The following is a 19,838-nucleotide window of genomic DNA, read 5'->3' as shown; positions in this document are numbered from 1 at the left end:
CTCCTCTTTCTTTTTCTCCACCCCGCTTTACCTCCTTTCTCTGCCTGACATCAGTCCAGTTCAAACCGGTTCCCATAACTGCAGAGTGTAGAAGATAATGAAATACGAAGGGGGGGGGTGCTGCAAAATATAAGGACAACCCGAGTGCTCACGCAGCTGTTGGCACACAGATCACTAGATGGTACCTTATCGAGACACTGACTAGTGACAAAGAACTAGCAGCTGTGCCGCCTACTGCTTCACCTCTCCTGCCCATCATTGTGCTCATGTCATTTCCCAGGCTGCATTCATAATATTACTAGATGGAATCAATAGCACCTCTGCATTTACATACACGTGTACAAACGCTATATGCCATTCTGTTGTTTACCAAATTATAAATACAAGTACGTAAAAAAACAAAATCATATGATGCAAAAAGATATTGGATGGCAATTTCTTTTTAGAAGTTCCTTTTTTTTCTTTGAATAGTAATTTGACCACTAAAGTACAGTCTGTGGGTGTTATTAGGAGCCCATGGTACTCTAACTCCAGCTCTGATGAACCGGAGACGGTCCGGGTGTTGCGTCCGTAATACGTCCTGTATCATTAGAGAAGTTGTTGAAGTTGTTGAAGTTGTTGTATGATTCTAAATGACAGGATGTAAATAGTAAAGAGAATTTACACCTAAATATATTTAGAAAGGATTTAGACATGGCTGCAATCAGACCATAAAGGCCTTTTTTTAGGAGATTAGTTTATACCTATTGCGTCACTCCTCCCATTCCAGTTAGATTGTGAGCTCTTATGGGCACTTTTTCATTTGTTCGTTACTTCCCCAATTGTAAAGCGCTGTGCAATATGTTGGAGCTATATACATAAAGATCATTTTAATTATTATTGCAATGCAATTCCACATTTAATTTCTTCTGACGTGGCTGGACCTCTTACATTCCTTTTAATTACCATATGGACAGGAGGGATTCACCTAATGTTTTCATTTTGGTTTCGATAGCTACGTCCAGGTATAAAAGCACAGAATACAAAAATTTGTTCAGCTATATCCTTTCAAAAAAATAATCCAGAATTTGTATCCCAATTATACATGTTACAGATAAAATGGTATGTATGTAGCTAAATTTAGTAAATTAATTGTCTTTAAAGGGGGTGTCCAGTTTTATGTAGGTAAAGTGAATCCATAATGAAAGGTTTCTAATATACTTTGCATTTCAGTTCTTCACCATTTTCAAGATCTCTGCTTTGCAGTCTGTGAATTAAAACATTCTTATTTACATTTAGAGGCTGGACACCCATCACGATGATGACCTGTTGACGAAGGTGCTGGGCTTGTTCCAATAGATAGCTCTGCTACACTGTAACGGACCACACACCTGTCAAAATCAGGATGGCTTTTCAACCTTTGGATATGAATAAGAATATTTCCATTGACAGACTGCAAGCTTAAGATCTCGAAAATGAAGAGGAACTGAAACATAAAGTACATTGAAAAGTTGCAGAACTAGGACTGTAATTGGACTACAACAATGTTTAGATAGGTGGTCTGTGTCGCATGTATGCTGCATAAAACTTTAACTGGTTCCCGACCGCGGGGCGTAAAAAAAAACAGTAGGCGTCTTTTTTACGGGCAGCGGTCGAGGTCCTTAACCTGTTGCGTACCTGCGCCGCAATAGTACGGCACACGCCGTTCTTTGAAGCAGACCCGCGCCGTACTATTGCGGAGCAGAAATAAACTGTCACTATGTGAAATCACATAGTGATAACGAAGAGACGGCACCTGTCATTGATAGCTGACCGCCTCTGTTGCCGGGCTGGGGACCAATCAGCATGCCCCCATGCCAGCGATTGCTGTGATTGGTCAGTCTTTAGAGACTGACCAATCACAGCCATCTATGAGGTAGGAAAAAGGGGAAAGCTCCTGTCACCGTCTCTGATCTCCTAATTTCTGTGAGAACTGTGAGGAGATCGGAGAGAGAGAGAGCTATAGCGTTCCTAGCAATATATTTTTAGCATATTTAGTGCCCATCAGCCCTTTATAGTGCCCATCAGCCCTCAGTACTAACAATAGAATATATATAATAATCTTCTTTAGTGCCCATTAGGGCCCACAAGCCCTTTTTAGTGCCCACCAGCCCTCTTTAGTGCCCACCAGCCCTCTTTAGCACCCACCAGCCCCCTTTAGTGCTCACCATCAGCTCATTATAGTGCCCATCAGCCCTCAGTAGTAACAATCAAATATATATACTAATTTTCTTTAGTGCCCATCAGTATATAAGCCTCCTTTAGGGCCCATCAGCCCTCTTTACTGCCCATCCTTTAGTGCAGCTATAGAGCCTACCAGCACCTTTTATCGTCCACCAGCACCTTTTACTGCCCACCCTTTAGTGACGCTATAGTATCTGCCAGCACCCATTAGCGTCCACCAGCACCCTTTACTGCCCATCCTTTAGTACTGCTATAGTCCACCATCACCTTTTAGTGTCCACCAGGACCCATTACTGCCCACACATTAGTGACGCTATAGTGTCTGCCAGCACCCGTTAGTGCCCACCAGCACTGTGTACTGCCAACACTTTAGTTCCCAACAGCACTTGTTCAACCTCGCCCACTACTACCATATATTTGAGTAGTCGTTTTGTGGTGTTCTTTCTTTTTTTCTTTTTTTTTTTCGTTTTATCTTCATAAAAAAAATACAAAAAATGTGAAAAAAAAAGTTTTAGTAATTTAGGTTAGCTTAAAGGAACAGTGTCATCACCCAAAAAAATTTTCATATGTTCAAGATGTTAGTGCTTTATTAAAAACGTTTATATTTATTTGTGTGTTTGTGTTTTACTTTTTCTTATTTTTACACTTTTTCTTCCCTATGGGGGCTGCCATTTTTTGTTCCATTTCTGTGTGTGTCGATTAACGACACATACAGACATGGAATACGGCAGCCACAGTCCCATAGGGACTGCGAACGGCTCCCGTCCCATTGACTGCAGTGTACGGCGTCTGTGTGGGAACTGCGCATGCGCCGCTCCCACACAGTCCTATTCTAAATTGGCGCCGTCCGGCGCCATTTTCCTGTGGACCGGAAGTCGCGGCCGGACAGTAATATTACTACTTCCGGTCGCGGCTTCCGGATTTGTGCACTTGCACCAGCGGCAGCAAACGGAGCGGACGGGCCGGAGGGAGCCGCGGCGGCAGGAGCAGGTAAGAGATTTCAATGTATGTTCGTGTTTGTGTGTGTTTACTACTGTATGTAAACCTACTACACTGTGGGTTAGCTCAAAAAATGGCGACACACAGTGTAGGAGGTTACATCGTTCAAACCCCTCGTTTATCCCGGCACTAGCCAGGATAAAGGAGGGGGGAATGCTGAGAGCTCACTAGAGCGAAGGCTTTTAACCCAACGTTGCAATGCTGCAATTTTGGGAACAGCTCCATCTAGTGACCAAAAATGGGTAGTATTATAAATTAGAAATAATTTATAATATTTCCTGGACTCGTGCAAAAAAATAAAAAAAATTTGAACAATGTTTAATCACCCACACACTAAATGTTTAATTTTTTTTAAAAAAACATGTTTTTCTGGCAACACATTCCCTTTAATAATTTAGTAGTAATTTTGTGTGCTACTTTTGCACGTCACAGTTTCCTTGCCAATACTAATTCAGGAATTTAGTTTTGCATGTCAGGGTTAGTGCACACCCATAATGTCTCACCCATAATGTTAGCGTGGAGGAGGCATATGACATTTTATGTTCAGATATGGAAAGCGCCAGTGAGGATGAATCTGAGTTTTTGTTATCCTCCTCCACTAATGACGAGGAACCCCCTCAGAAACGAAGCAGAGCTAGTTATCTTAATGAGCCCAGCACAAGTGACCCCAGTGCGAGTGACCCCACATGGCTACCGCCTACCTCTTACACACCTGAAAATCCTGAGTTTATCTCTGCCCCTGGCACAAAAATAAATCCAACTGACTTTCAAGACATTGATTTTTTTAAATGTTTTTTTTTCGGATACTTTAGTTAACCTCATGGTTGTGCAAACAAATTTATATGCACAACAATTCTTAGCCAAAAATCCGACATCCCATTATGCCAGAACCCAAGCTTGGCATCCAACCAATCCAATTGCAACCTTCTGGGGGCTCTTGCTCAACATGGGCCTTATAAAAAAAAAACAACCATAAAATCGTATTAGTCCACAGATATGTTGTATGATACACCTATATTCCGTGCTGTGATGCCTCGAAAACGTTTTGAAGCCCTTTTAACCCTTTAATGACCAGCCTATTTTAGTCCTTAATGACCAGGCTATGTTTTACGTTTTTCCATCGTCACATTCCAAGAGCTATAACTTTTTTATTTTTGCGTCGACATAGCTGTATAAGGTCTTGTTTTTTGCGGGACAAGTTGTATTTTTTAATAGCACCATTTTGAGGTACATATTATTTATTGATTAACTGTTATTAACTTTTATTTGGGGGGAATAGAAAAAAACCTGACATTTTGCCACTCTTTTTTGCGTCTTAAATCTACGCCGTTTACCGTGTGATATAAATAACACAATAACTTTATTCAGCGGGTTGTTACAATTGCAACAATACCAAATTTGTATAGTTTTTGTATTTTTTACTACTTTTACACAGTAAAAACGCTTTATTTTCAAAATTATTTATTTTTGTGTCTCCATATTTGAAGAGCCATAAGTTTTTTATTGTTCCGCCGATGCAGTTGTCTGAGGGCTTTTTTTTTGCGGGAAGACTTGTAGATTTTATTGGTACCATTTTAGAGTGGATGCGACTTTTTGATCACTTTTTATCACATTTTTTTAAAGTCAGGATTCACAGAAAACAGCAATTTTTCCATAGTTTTTTATTACATTTTTTACGGCGTTCACCGTGCGGGTTAAATAATGTAATAGATTTATAGTCGGGGTCGTTACGGACGCGGCGATACCAAATATGTGTAACATTTTAACTTTATTTTGGTTTTTTAATAGTAAAGCATTTTGTAAGGGGAAAAGGTGGGTTTTTTATTTTTTTTTTTCACATTTTTTTTTAAATTAACTTTATTAAACTTTTTTTAAACTTTTTTACTAGTCCCATTAGGGGACTTTAATATGCGATTCTTCGATCGCTATTATAATACACTGCAATACTTTTGTATTGCAGTGTATTACTGCCTGTCCGTTTAAAACGGACAGGCATCTGCTAGGTAATGCCAGAGGCATGATCTAGCAGGCATTCATTACAGGCAGACCTGGGGGCCTTTATTAGGCCCCCGGCTGCCATGGGAGACACAGACACTCGGCGATCGTATCGCCGGGTGTCGGTGGGAGAGAGAGGGAGCTCCCTCCCTCTCTCCAAAACCACTCAGATGCGGTACTCGCTATTGAGCACCGCATCTGAGGGGTTAAACGGGTGAGATCGATGCTAATATCGATCTCACCCGGCAGAGCAGGGACGCTCCCAGCCCTCAGCTGCCTCTGGCAGCTGAGAGCAGGGAGATTTGACAGCTCCCTGCTCTGTTTACTTATTCCGATGCCGCAACGTAAAAAGTCTATGGCATCGGAATAAGGCCCGTTAGTGACCGACGTAAAAAGACTATGGGCCGGTCACTAACGGGTTAAAGTTTTTACATTTTGCTGACAATGAGCAGTGCCCACCCACGGATCATCCAAATTTTGATAGGCTGTTCAAAATTAGGCCCATCATCACATATTTTAATTTGGTTTTTGCAGAAGTTTATGTTCCTGAAAAAAACATAGCCATTGATGAATCATTAGTCCATTTCAAGGGAAGGCTTAATTTCCGTCAATATTTGCCAAACAAGAGAGCCAGACATGGCGTAAAAATATATAAACTGGCCGAGAGTCAGTCTGGATACACACACTCCTTTCGTGTGTACGATGGGAAAGACAAACAGATTAGTCCCCCAGAGTGCTCCCAAGTTCTTGGCACAAGCGGTAAAATAATGAGGGACCTGCCACATCCTCTGATGGATAAGGGGTACAACCTATACCTCCACAATTTCTACACTAGCGTTCCGCTTTTTAAGTGCCTTGTTGATAGGAAAACACTGGCCTGTGGCACTGCTCGCAGGAATCTAAAAAAAACTTTCCAAAGCCTTTTCTTGCTGAAAAACTGGCAGTTGGCGAATCCAGGGCACGATATGATGAAAATGTGCTCCTGGTAAAATTCAGGGACAAACAAGAGGTCCTCATTCTCTCCACAATCCATAACAACACCACAAACCCAGTTTCAGTGCATGGAACAAGCACCACTGATTCAAAGCCTGTATGCATACAGGCCTACAACAAACATATGGGAGGGGTGGATTTGGGAGATCAATTAATGAAGCCATATTGTGCCATGCGAAAGACAAAAGTATGGTACAAAAAACTGTCACTATATTTAATTGAAATGGCCCTCCTCAATTCTTATATTTTGCACCGAAGTGCTGGCAATCGTTCTAGGTACCTCAAGTACCTTGAAAATAGTATTAAAATTTTTATTTTTAAAGACGAAGAGGAAGGAGCGAGTAGCAGGGCTTCAGGACGTGATGCAAGTAGAATTGTCCCTGGCCAGCACTTCACAAGTGAAGTACCCCCAACGGAAAAAAAGAGCCATCCACAAAAACGATGTTGCGTGTGCTCGAAGAGGGGTATCCGAAAGGATACGATATATGAATGCAGCACTTGCTCCTCCAAACCAGGGCTTTGCATGAAAGAATGTTTCAGAATTTACCATTCCTCAATGGATTACTAATTTTTTTCATGCCTTTTGCCATTTTCAGGATGTCCATATAAACTTCATCTTAAATTTTATGTCACCTTCATTTAAAAATTGCCCACTTGTGCACCAATTGGATATATAAAACAAAACAAAAAAATCATTTTACCCCTAGATGAATACCACCATGGTGGCCCAAAATCACCCAAGCAAAAACTAGGCCTTGAAGAGCCTCATGGTACACGTTCACTTCTGGGCCCCACCGTGTGCCTGTACAATACAAAAAGTTCACATATAGGGTATCAATGAATACAGGAAAACAAACTGAATTAATTGTGAGTTCTTTTTTTCCCCATTGGTGCTTGATACATTGCCAAAATGTTTAATCAAACTCACAAGTCTATAAAATAAATAAAAAATAAAATTCTACCAATTTTGTTTTAATTCCTAATTTGAAAAGTCAAATTTCTCACTATACCCCTAGATAAATACCTTGAGCAGTGTAGTTTTCTTAATTGGGTCACGTTTTGGGAGTTTCCTCTATATTGGTACCTCATGGGCTCTGAAAACACAATATGGCGCCTGAAAAATATTCCAGCAGAATCTGTGATCAAAAACCAAATGGGGCTCCTTCCTTTCTGACCCTTGCCATGTACCCATATAGCCGTTTACAACCACATATGGGGTATTGCTGTAATAAAGAAAAAATGGGTAACAAATTGAGCAGTGCTCTTTCTCCTATTCCCCCCTGTATGAATGAAAAGTTTTGGGCTTAATCGACCTTTTATTTGAAAACATGCAATTTTTCATTTTCAATGTTTATGACTTCTATGAAACACCTGTGGAGTCCAAATGCTCACTACAGCCCTAAAACAATCCTCAAGGGGTTTCGTTTACAAAATGGGGTCACTTCTTGGGGGTTTCTACTGTACTAATACCTCAGGGGCTCTTCAAATGCAACATGGCGCCTGAGAACCATTCCAGCAAAATCTGTGCTCCAAAAGTCAAATGATGCTCCTTCCGCTCTGAGCCCTGCCATGTGCTCAAACAGCAGTTTATTACCTCATATGGGGTATTTCTATAATCAGGAGAAAATGCTTTACAAATGTTTGGGTGCTTTTTCTCCTTTATTCCTTTTAAAAATTTGAAAATTCTATGTTTTTTCAGAAAAAAAGGTAGATTTTCATCTTCACAGACTAATTCCTATAAATTCTGCAAAAAATATGTGAGGTCAAAATGCTAACTATACCCCCAGAAAAATTCCTTTAGGGGGTATAGTTTCCAAAATAGCGTCACTTTTGGGGGGTTTCCACTGTTTTAGTCCCTCCAGTGCATTGCAAATGTAACATGCCACCGAAAACCATTCCAGCAAAATCTGCCCTCCAAAATCCAAATGGTGCTCCTTCTATTCTGAGCCCTGCCGTTGGTCTAAACAGCAGTTTATGACCACATATGGGGTATTGCCGAAATCAGGAGAAATTGCTTTATAAATGTTTGGGAGCTTTTTCTCCTTTATCCCTTGCATGTTTTTTCAGATTTTTTTTTTTTTCATTTTTACAGACTAATTCAAATAAATTTAGCAAACAAACTGTGGGGTCAAAATTCTAACTACATCCCTAGAAACATTCCTATAGGGGTGTAGTTTCTAAAATGGGGTCACCTTTGGGGGTTTTCACTGTTTTAGCACCACAAGACCTCTTCAAACCTGACATGGTGTTTAAAATATATTCAAAAAAAAAAAAGGAGGCCCCAAAATCCACTAGGTGCTTCTTTGCTTCGGAGGCCCGTGTTTCAGTCCAGTAACACACTAGGGCCACATGTGGGATATTGCTAAAAACGGCAGAATCCGGACAATAAAAGAGTTGCATTTCTCGGGTAAAACGTTCTGTGGTACAGAAAAGAATGCATCACAAATGAATTTTGGCAAAAAAAATGAAATTGGTAAATTTGACCTCTATTTGGCTTTAATTCCTGCGAAACGCCTAAAGGGTTAAAACACTTTCTGAATGCGGTTTTGAATACTTTGAGGTGTGCAGTTTTTAAAATAGGGTGTTTTATGGGGGTTTCAAATATATAGGCCCCTCAAAGCCAATTCAGGTCTGAACTGGTCCCTGAAAATATAGCCTTTTGAAATTTTCTTGAAAAAGTGAGAAATTGCTGCTAAAGTTCTAAGCCTTGTAACATTTTGTGTGGTATTACTATCTGTTTTACAAGCAGATACATTTAAATTTAGAAAAATCATAATTTTTGCAAATTTTCTCAAAATTTTGGTGTATAAGTAATGAATTTATCGACCAAATTTTTCCACTAATATATAGCACAATATGTCACGAAAAAACAATCTCAGAAAGCATTCCCAAGTTATAACCACATAAAGTGACACATGTCAGATTTGGAAAAATGGGTCTAGTCCTTAAAGCCAAAATGAGCTTGGTCCTCAAGGGTTTAAAACCCACTCTATAGCAGATATACCTCTAGTACAATAAATAAAAAATAAAGAAAAACAATAAAGAAAAACAAAAATATTTGCCCTAGTAGGTGGCAGGTAAATTTTATGACAAAACACAATTTGCATATAAGGCAACTAACCCTATTTTCCACACTACTAATAGAAGGTATTGAATTGTTATATTAATAATTATATTACATTAATTCTACTGCTTTTAGCAGAGACTGACCATTACATCTATATGAGTGATAATGTTTCTTGGGCCATGGGTTGTTTTTAGGGTATGTTCACACGCAGTATTTTCAGGCGTATTTCGGGGCTTTTACGCCTCGAAAAACGCCAGAAAATGGAAGCTGAACGCCTACAAACATCTGCCTATTAAAATCAATGTGAAAAACAGCATTTAGTTCATACGGGGCGTCTTATTACATCGCTGTTTTAAAAAACGGAGTGTAAAAAGACGCTCCGTAAAAAGAAGTGCATGTCACTTCTTGAGGCGTTATTTGGAGCTGATTTTCCATTGAACACTATGAAATACGATTCAAAAAATGCCTCCAAATTAAAAGAAGCTTAATTTTCAGCTTCAAAAACGCCTAAAAACAGAGGCTGTTTTCTCTGAAAACAGCTCCGTAATTGTCAGCCATTTTTGACACAGCGTGTGCACACACCCTCAGAATATAGGCTACATGCCTTTAACCCCTTAATCTCCAGGTCTTTTTGCGCGTTAATAACCAAGGATTATTTCTTTTTTTTTCACTGTCGCATTCCAAGAGTCTAAACTTTTTTTTTATTCTGCCAAGTAAGGGCTTTTTTTTTTGCGGGATGAGTTGTATTTTTCAATTGCAGTTTAAGTAATGTTTTAACTTTATTGTTCAAGTCATTACGAATTGTGTTTGTGTTATTTATTTATTTTTACACTTTTACTAAATAAAAAAATTAAGTGGTTTTATTTTATTTTTACTTTAACCTTTTTCTTTTTTTCATAAAATGTATTTAACTGTTTTTTGTTTTTTTTTCTTTTCTCCCATTAGAGGACTTTACTTTGCGATCTTCTGATCGCTTATATAATGATTTGGTATACTTAGTATACCAAAGCATTATTCACTGTCAGTGTAAAACTGACAGGCAATCTATTAGGCCATGCCTCTGTCATGGCCTAATAGGCAGTTGCTGAAGGCAGACCTGGGGGCTTTTGTTAGGCCCCCGGCTGCCATGGAAACCAATCAGCGCCACGCGAACTTGTCGCAAGGTGCGGCTGATCGCGTGGGTACGGTAGCAGTAACCATGAGATCAGAGCGACGGATATATCCGTCGCTATACGGGAACTAGCTTCTGCTTGTGAAGGATATATCTGTCGCTCGTCGTTAAGGGGTTGATAACGTTTATTTTCATTATTAGGAAGTATGTGAATAGAACAATTCAATTCCTTCTGTTAGTAGTGTGGAAAATAGGGTTAATTGCCTTATAGGCAAATTGTGTAATGGAAAAAAATAAATAAATAACTAAAGTCCCACAAAGGTCTTTTCTGATCTTTGAGGGACAGACCATAATAATAATAATAAAATAAAAGTAAAATAAAGTGCAAATAAACGAAATAATAAAATACACGTAGAATACCCACCCCCAAAAAAACTTTCCTCACGCAAATTATTGTCGTAACGCTAGTCCTGACCCAATTACCCTAAAAGAAACATGATGTAATATATAAAAATAACAATCACAAATAAAAGGTTGATTATAGGTTAAAACTATATTATTACCAGAAACAAATAGCTGAAAATGAAAAAAGGATTTTTTTTTACTATTATATTCAAACTAAGAGCCTAAAAATTGTAAAATAGCAAAAAAGATGTGTATAAAAATGATAAAAAAGAAACCTGCATTGTCTACGAAAAAAACATCACAAAAATCACGCCGTTAGCCTAACAAATAAAAAAGTTATAGCAGTTTAACTAATGTGTGCTAAAAATGGCTAAACGGTGTCTGGTCCTGAAGGCTCAAAATAGCCTGGCAGTGTCGGACTGGGGTTCCTTGGGCCCACCAAAGGAAATGATTTTGAAGGCCCACTCTACATCTATATAGAACATGTTGACTTTTCATTTCATTTCATCATAGTCCTTGTTATTATCATTGTATACACAGTATATATCATCAATAAGATTTAATAGGTAATTTGTGAATCAACTCTTGAGAAATATACCCTAGTTGCAAGTGATTGGCTCCAAAGTCATCTCCAAATGAGGTTGTTTTCTGCTGGACCTTTAAGGCCCATTATTGGGTTAGAGCCTTGGCTCACCAGAGGATCCTCTGGTTGTCTGGTGGGCCAGTCCTACCCTATAGCCTGGTTCTAAACCGGTTAAATTTGAACGGTTTCTACATTTTCATTGCCAACTGCAACCTTCCACATGCACAGTTCCCGACAATTAATGTTGCTAGGGGCAATGGCATGACAACTGGTTTGCTTTAAGGACTGAAAAGTAGCGCATGTCCTGGGTAAAGTCGGCAGCCAGTCGTTGTACTACAAAGGCAGTCAAGTGCCATGGAGGAGTTCATTGACCAGCTGGTGCAGGTCAACACACAACATTACTAAAGGAGTGATTACTGTAACATAGCTTGCATAAAGTAAAGGCTGTAACTAAGAGAGAAAGATAACAGCATCCTTTAAAAATTTAAAAAAATGTAAGAAGCAGAATTCAAAACCACAAAGGGAAGAGGATTAGCCTCCTTTAAATGGCAGTGGCTGTCTTTTAGGTGATGGAGATCTCTTTGATAAATATGAGGATGGTGATAATCCTTTAGAGGAATCCAAAGTTGCCATACGTGCTAACATGGAAACAAATTTGAGAGTTTACCCAATTCATCTGATGGAGCAGAGGATGAAGAAGTGTTTGAAGAAAAAGTAACTGTCTGCAAAAAAAAAAACAGAGAAAAGCAACACAATTGAGCAAGGAAGTCATAAAGCAGTTGCACAGTGAGACACAAAGGCTTTTGTGAGAGTCTGCTGTGACATATGACCTACCTCAACCTAAAAGCATCCATGACTTTTCCATGCGTAGATCAAGACCACGTTGTCAACTAAATGCAATGCAATTAATCACGTTTTTAACATACCATCCTTTAAATGCTGAATACAAAACCGAGACTGAAATAAAACCCACTGAGCCTGCAGGTTGTGATTCCAGAATGTAAGGTCGATTTTGAAATATCGGCCCAGGAGCCTCAAGGAACTGCCCTAGAAGATGTGACAGATACTTCTTCAGATGGGAAATGTCGGTCTGTTGGTAACTTAGAGAACAAAACAATAAATGTTAATAATTCAGAAAAATCAACTTTACTTTCTGGTAATCAACCATTTACTAATCGGGATATTGAAGAATACATTCAAGAAGAGACCAATAAAATGTTGCAGGATATTGCCGAACCAGAACTCAAAAGAACAACACGTGGCACAGATGCAAGACCGTGTGGCTGCGTATTGCTATTTACAATCGGTCTGCAAGAGTCAGGAATTTCAGTCCTGGGGATAGAGTCCTTATCTTAGTACCCACCCTAGAAAGTAAGTTCTTGGCCAAGTGGCAAAGGTCCTATTAGGTTGGTAAAGTAACCTACAAAGTTCACAGACCAGGCAGAGGGAAGCCTTTTCAAGTTTATCATTCAAACTTGATCAGGCCTTGGAAAGACAGGAAATCCCTGGTGGCCCAAAATACTGAGTAAGGTAATTTGCTACAACCAATCCCTCCAGTAAAAATAGGTTGACATCCTTTCAGCGTCACAGCAAGAAGCCAAAGAATTCATGCAAGAAAACAAATACATTTCTGACCTACCAGGGTGTACACACCTTATTACATATCATAAAAACTGAGCCAAAAGCCAAAGCAAATCTTATGCCTTACTAACTTCCAGAGGCACGTAGGGAGGCGGTGTTATCTGAGGTTAAACATATGTTTGACCTAGGTGTAATGTAATTGAAGAGTCTAAAAGTGAGCGGGAAAGCCCAATTGTACTAATTCCCAAGCCCAATGGTACTTGGAGGTTTTTTAATGACTTTAGAAGACAAAATGAGGTTTCAAAATTTGACGTTTGTGCCTTGCCTAGGGTTGATGAATTAATTGAGTGGTTGGGTGTCGCAACATATATAAAAATGCTTGATCTTACAAGTGGTTACTGGCAAATTCTTTTAACAGATGAGGTGAAAGGCCACCTTTTTAACCACAGATGGGTTGTTTCAGTATATAGTAATGCAGTTTGGGTGGGTCGGGAGCCCCTGCTACTTTTCAAGGGTTTATTGACCTGATCTTGCGACCACATCGTGACTATGCATTTGCCTACCTGGACGATGTGAACATTTTTAGATGGAATTGGAAAGTTACCTCTGTAAAGTTCAGGACCTACTGGATTCCATAAGCTGGACAGGCCTGACAATAAACCCTGAGAAATGCGCATTAGGGTTAGAGGAACGTCTATGGCCGAGGGCCGTCGTTCAGACTTACCCTCTGACGGCCCCGGCCATGGACATCTGTCTTCCCGGCGACATCTCCCTCCAGGGAGACGCCGGCACTCACTTACGGGTTCTCGGACTGGTTCCCGCAGAGCGCGTGCGCCCGCGCGTGCATGACCTTAAAGGGCCAGTACGCGTCCAGCTGTCATCGCTCAATAATTAGCCCAAATGGCTGCTGGACAATAAAAAGGGGCTCTACCCACTTGATACTTGCCTGAGCGTTGTTGTACACCTAAGTTTGTCTTGCAAATGGTCTCCCAGTGTTTTCCAGCTCCCAGTGTTAGCCGTTCCTGCTGCCTGTACCCTGTATCCCGTGCTATCGAATCTACTGTGAAAGTCAAGTCGTGTCTTCTGCTGCATCCACGGTGCCACCTGCTGTGAAAGTCAAGTCGTGCCTTCCGCTATTGTCGACATTGCCTCAGGTACCCGTTCTGGACTATAGACATTGTTTTGTACCTTGTTGGCCAGCTGCTACCCCGTTATGTGGTACGGCCCAGTGGGTCCATACCCCGCGCCGGGACAGAGGAAGCCAGATACTTTGGGTACATAATTGGCAGAGGGTTAATTAAACCACAGGTTAACAAAGTTAAGGCAATGTAGAACAGGCCTAGGCCTCTGGCAAAGAAACAGGTCTTTTCTCTGCATCACTTGATATATCAAACTACTATCGTAGACTTGTGCCAAATTTTGCCTCAATTGCAGCTCTATTGACTGACTTGACAAAACATGGGAAGTCAGTAATGGTGACATGGACCCTATAGGCAAAGAAGGCTTATCAATGCCTAAAGCCTACTCTATAACAACAGTCAATGCTCATTCCCCTGATTTTAGGAAGGTGTTTCTAACCCAGGTGGATGCTTATGATGCAGGTTTGGGTGCAGGACTGTCCCAAGTGGTAAATGGGGAGGAACACCCATTCATGTACTAGAGCAGACAGTGGACTGCTGCTGAAAAAAATTATTCATTTGTTGGGCATGAATACTTGGCAATCAAGTGGGCACTTGTATCACTGAAGTGTTATCTCCTAGGTAGAAAGTTTAGGCTACTGTCAGATCATGCACACTGGCATATATGAAGCAAAACAAGGAGAAAAACGTAGGGGTGACTAGGTGGTTACTGCCGCTACAAAATTGACATTTTGTTCTGAAACATACACTGGGTAAACTACAGTCTCATGCCGACCCACTCTGGAGTGCATTGCTTGGTGGCTGAATGTGCCCAGCCTCTGGTCTTGGGAAGAGTGATGGGGGGGGGGTGGTTATGTATGCTTGCAGCAGGAAATGTACTCGAGGGGGTGTATATCTCACTCAGTTTGTTGAGATGGGTGGATGGGTGAGATAAATTAATCCAGAAAGGCTGGGTTTCCTCAACAAAGTCTCAGCAAACTACTGTAGGTTCCCTATGTGACTTCTAGGACTGGATTTCTGTGGAATGCCAGATAGGATTGGTAGTAAGACCTGTCATTCCCTACCCCACTCCAGTACAGGCGTTACCCCTAGCCAAGTTAGCTCATGTGAAGTTACTGGGCCTGTTACTGAGCCACAAAAGCTCTGCAATTCGTGCGCCTGGGAATCCACATAAGGATAGTGTTGAAAGCTTGATCTAAGGAATACTGTGCTCATGGTTTATGTAATGGCCGCGGTCGCAGACCGCCGCCTCCACTTACCTGCTGACAGCCACGACCGCAGACCTCTCTCCTCCTGCCGACGTCTCCCTCCCCGGAGACGCCAGCATATCCGGCTGCTCTGCCCTGCAGTGACCACTAGGGTGCACATGCGCTAGTTCCCGGCCTTAAAGGGTCAGCACGCGAACATGTAAATAATTAATTAATTATTCCCAGATTATGCTGGACTATAAACAGGGCTCTGCATGCCTGAGCGTTGTTGTGTATTCCCATGTTAGTCTTAGCAAATGGTCCCTTAGTCGTATCCTTTTCCCAGTGTTCCCGTGCCCTGCTACCTGTATCCTGTATCCCGTGCTGTGTTTGATCCTGTGCCTTTTTAGTGTTGGAGTCATGTTGTGCCATCTGCCATGCCTGCTATCATACATGACGTCTGATGTCATCTGCCACTCCTGCTATCATCCGCCACGTTTAACATTATCTACCGTCAAGTTCCATCTGTGCCTAAGCCTCTGCTACTGTCTGGACTATTACAGGTACACTCTTGTACACATACCCACGGATCGTGACAGTTTATAATAGGTGAGATAAGCTTCTCTTTAGTTAGTGCGCAGATGGGCCAGGTGTTTATTTTGTTTATATGCTGCAAGGCTTGTATGCTGGATAACCACTTGTTTATTTTAGGTCTGCAATAAAGCCAAGTCTGGACTTTAAACTTGAATGGTTAACATGTTTTTATTGCCAACCGCAGCCCCCCCCCCCCCATATGCACAGATCCCAACACTTTTGGTGCCCAAGTCAGGGGTTTCAAAATGCACCCTACCCCTTCCTTAGAGGAAACCTGTCAAGTTAAAAATGCAAGATATAAAAAAAGAAGAAAAATGTCAGAAATGTTTCCCTTGACGCTGTCTGCCATTATCAGTTCTGATTAAAAATTAGTCCAAATGATGAAAAGGTCCAAGAATTTTATTCTGTGTGTTTAAAAAGCAACGCGTTTCAAAGCCAGCTTAGTCATCATGCAAAACACGATTATGTTTTGTATATGCTTTTATTATGCAGTTTTTAAGACTCTATGGAGCAAAACGCCATAAAAACACAACATCCAGAGCATGCTGTATTTTGAAAAAACGGGGATCTGGAGAATGGGGATCCTGTGACCTATTTTTGATAATCCATGCTGGTTGATTTTCCAATAGAAAGGTGGCCACGCTTGCTTGCAGCCCTCTCCATTGAAGTCTAGAGCCCTTATCAGGCATTTACAAAAGTTGAAAATGGGAATACCCCTTTAAGTGCCTCCAACTAGAGGTTCAATAAATTATCTATAATTGTTGCTACTATTGAGCTATATTTCATTTCGACTGGTTTTACACAGCTGTAGCATGACAGTATCACAACTACAAAATCTTAACCGATGGTTCATTTCCGTAATATTGATGAAGATCTAAGTTCAACTCAGTAGAACAAGGTATTTTGGAGTTTTATGGGCAAAATGTAGGCCCTAAAATGTGGCCATCTTACAACTATGTAAAACCAGCTTTATAGGAAAAAAAAATTTTTTATGCCAACCTGTTTGCCCTTAAAAGACTCCCTCAGCATTAACACGTGATAGAACTCATCTGGTTCACACGTTCCCTAATTTTAAATCTGTATTATTTCCCATGTAGGAATGGATTAATCAGGGAGAAATGTTTCATCTTAATCATCTCAGAGGGTCATAGAGAGGAGCTCAGCAGACTTATTAATGGAACATTTCGTCATAAACAACAGCATTAAAGTCATTAGCAAGCACATAGAGACATGAAACATTAAGGAGACTTACAAATGACCACGACAGGAAATGTATAGCTAAGCACGGCACTGTACAGTATACAATAATCAAAAAGAGACAACCGAGAAGTAATGAAGCACGGGGGATAACACACCCCAATGGATAATATACAAAATATAATAGTCACGTATTGTAATATATTCTTTTACAATACGTGACTATTATATTTTGTATATTATCCATTGGGGTGTGTTATCCCCCGTGCTTCATTGCTTCTCGGTTGTCTCTATAGTTTCTTGGGGACCCCCCGCTTCCCTTTTTTAGATTTCTCTTGTAGGTTTACTACAATAATCAAAAAGTCATGCCTACAGGCTGCACAATTTCCACAATTAAATGATCCCCAAGGGGGGCCTTGACTGCAAAAAGGGTTTAAGGGGATACTGGGAACATAGTGGTTGGGTGTAAGGAGATCCCTAAGATTCTTTGACCTCCTCCATGTAATGGAGGTTTATTGAGGCAAAAGTCCTGCCAGATCACGGTCAGTAAGTAAAATACGCCAATGTTTTGGTAAAATATTGCAAATTTCTGTCCAGTGTGGGTTAAATGTTGTTATAAATCTTACATTTTGATCCACATAATTTCTCTTTTTGGGCTTACTTACCAGAAGTCCCTCACGAGACGAGTGCTTCGCTCTTAAATAACCCATTCGCATGTCTCTCTGGCTATAGCCACGATTATAAAACCTTGCTGTCATATCAAATTCTTGACGCTCAAAATTACTGTCACTGGAGCAGATACGCCGCGCCCTCAAAAATTGGCCCACTGGTATAGCCTTTTTTACCTTCGGGTAAGTGCGGAAGTGGCATGGGGGTTTTCTTCCTAAAGATGTTAGAGGAGATAGAACCCGGATCATCCTTCACAATCAAAATATCCAAGAACTTTACACAAGTGCTACTGTACGTCCACGTTAATTTAATGTTAAAATCATTAATGCCCCATGCACACGACCGTAAAACCGCGGGCCGTAACACGGTCCGCAGCTTTACGGGACCCATTCAGTTCTATTGGCCACGGACACCTTCCCGTATCGCTATGGATTGGTGTCCGTGAACTGTGACGGGAATTATGGAGCATGTCGTATTTTTCGTATTTTACGGGCCGTGCTCCCATCCCATAAAATGCGGGCGGCCGTGGATGGGGCATGCGTTCATGTGGATGGGGCCTAACATTAATAGAAGACAAAAAGGATTCTAATTTCCACGTGGAGCCCTGCCAGATGAATAATATATCTGCTATATACCTTGACCACAGGAGTACTGCGTCATTACCCAGAGTATGCTGGACAATATCCTTCTACCACAGCCCCAGGAAAAGATTGGCATACGAGGGTGCACACGTCGCCCTCATAGCCGTGCCCTGGAACTGTAGGAAGAGGTGGTCCTTGAAAGTAAACATTTTGTAAGTCAAAGCATAATTCAAGAGAGACAAAACAAATTCGATAAGATCCGGGTCAAATATGATTGGTTAAATAGAAAAAAATGTCTTGACGCCCGCACTCGTGGTCATGGCATATAGACTTATATAGGGGCTCCAGGTCGCATGTCACCTTGAACATATCATTGTCCAAATTTAGGCCATTGAGCCGTTGTAACATATCCGTTGTATAATTAATATAAGATGGCAAGGTTTCCACACATTTTTGTAAAAAGAAATCTATAAACCTACAAATATTCTCAAAAAGGCCACCGATCCCTGATACGATAGGACGACCAGGAGAACTGGTGGGGTTTTTATGGACCTTAGGTAATAAATAAAAAGTAGGTTTAATGGGGAAATCAACTGTCAGGCCTTCCCTAAGCTTAGGTTTGATGATCCGTTCATCCACACCCCTTTGTAATATGGTGTTCAATTCCTTTTTAATGATCAGGGTGGGATCGGAAGCCAGTTGTCCGGACCAGTAGCATCGCTAGCTTTGGGCATCCGGGGTAGAAGCCATGGATTTTTGGCCCCCTGCTCCGGATCCCCAAGCGACTGCCACATTCAATTGTATCTGTGTCCTCAGGACGCAGATACAAATGAATACTATGGCAGACCAGGGAGCGATCAGCTCCCTGCTCCACCATTCATTAAGCTACAGGCCACATTAGGCCTATCAGATGCTGGGATAGGATCCCTGCGCATAACGTAAGTGCATCACGCCATGCTACGTAAGGGTCGCGTATCATATGCTGCAGGACTAACGTGGCTGAGGAGGCCTGCAAAGCATCTCCGTTCTTTGTTGGAATGTGGCTAGGTGACTATAAATGTTTTATTTGTTTGGGGGGCACCATCTCCAGGAGGTGTGTGGTACTATCAACATGAGGCACTGCGGCACAATCTACAGGGGGATGGGTGTGTGGCGCTATCTACAGTGGGCACTATCTAGAGTGGGCATTGTGGCACTATCTACATAGGGCACAGTGGAAACATCTAAAAGGGGAGTGGGTGTAGCACTATATACAGTGGACATTGGGGCACTATCTACAGGGGGCAGTGTGTGGCACTATCTTCAGCGTGGTGTGTGGCACTGTCTACAACAGGGGTCAATGTGTGGGACTATCCCCAGGGGGGTGGCATTATTTACAGCAGTTCTGATACTACAAGTGGGGGAGGCACTACATAAAAGGGGATATGGCACTTCCTACAGGAGGCACTGTGTGGCACTATCTACAAGGGGTGTGTGGCACTATCTACAGGGGGTGGAGCACTATCTACAGAGGGTGGAGCACTATCTACAGGGAG

General features: G+C 41.2%; 1 long non-coding RNA gene across 2 annotated transcripts in view; it reads left to right on the top strand.

The window, feature by feature from the left end:
- Positions 1-2,545, top strand: part of LOC142662901 (uncharacterized) — a 224,171-nt gene extending 221,626 nt beyond the window's left edge. For both annotated transcript variants that reach the window (XR_012851031.1, XR_012851032.1), the window contains exon 3: positions 1,279-2,545. This is a non-coding gene — a long non-coding RNA (uncharacterized LOC142662901). The remainder of the gene's footprint in view (positions 1-1,278) is intronic.
- The last annotated feature ends 17,293 nt before the right edge of the window (positions 2,546-19,838 follow it).

Source organism: Rhinoderma darwinii, chromosome 11 (genome assembly GCF_050947455.1).
Source record: "Rhinoderma darwinii isolate aRhiDar2 chromosome 11, aRhiDar2.hap1, whole genome shotgun sequence".
Taxonomy (NCBI): domain Eukaryota; kingdom Metazoa; phylum Chordata; class Amphibia; order Anura; family Rhinodermatidae; genus Rhinoderma; species Rhinoderma darwinii.
The sequence above is the reverse complement of the archived record's forward strand: the minus strand, read 5'-3'. Positions and strand labels throughout refer to the sequence as shown.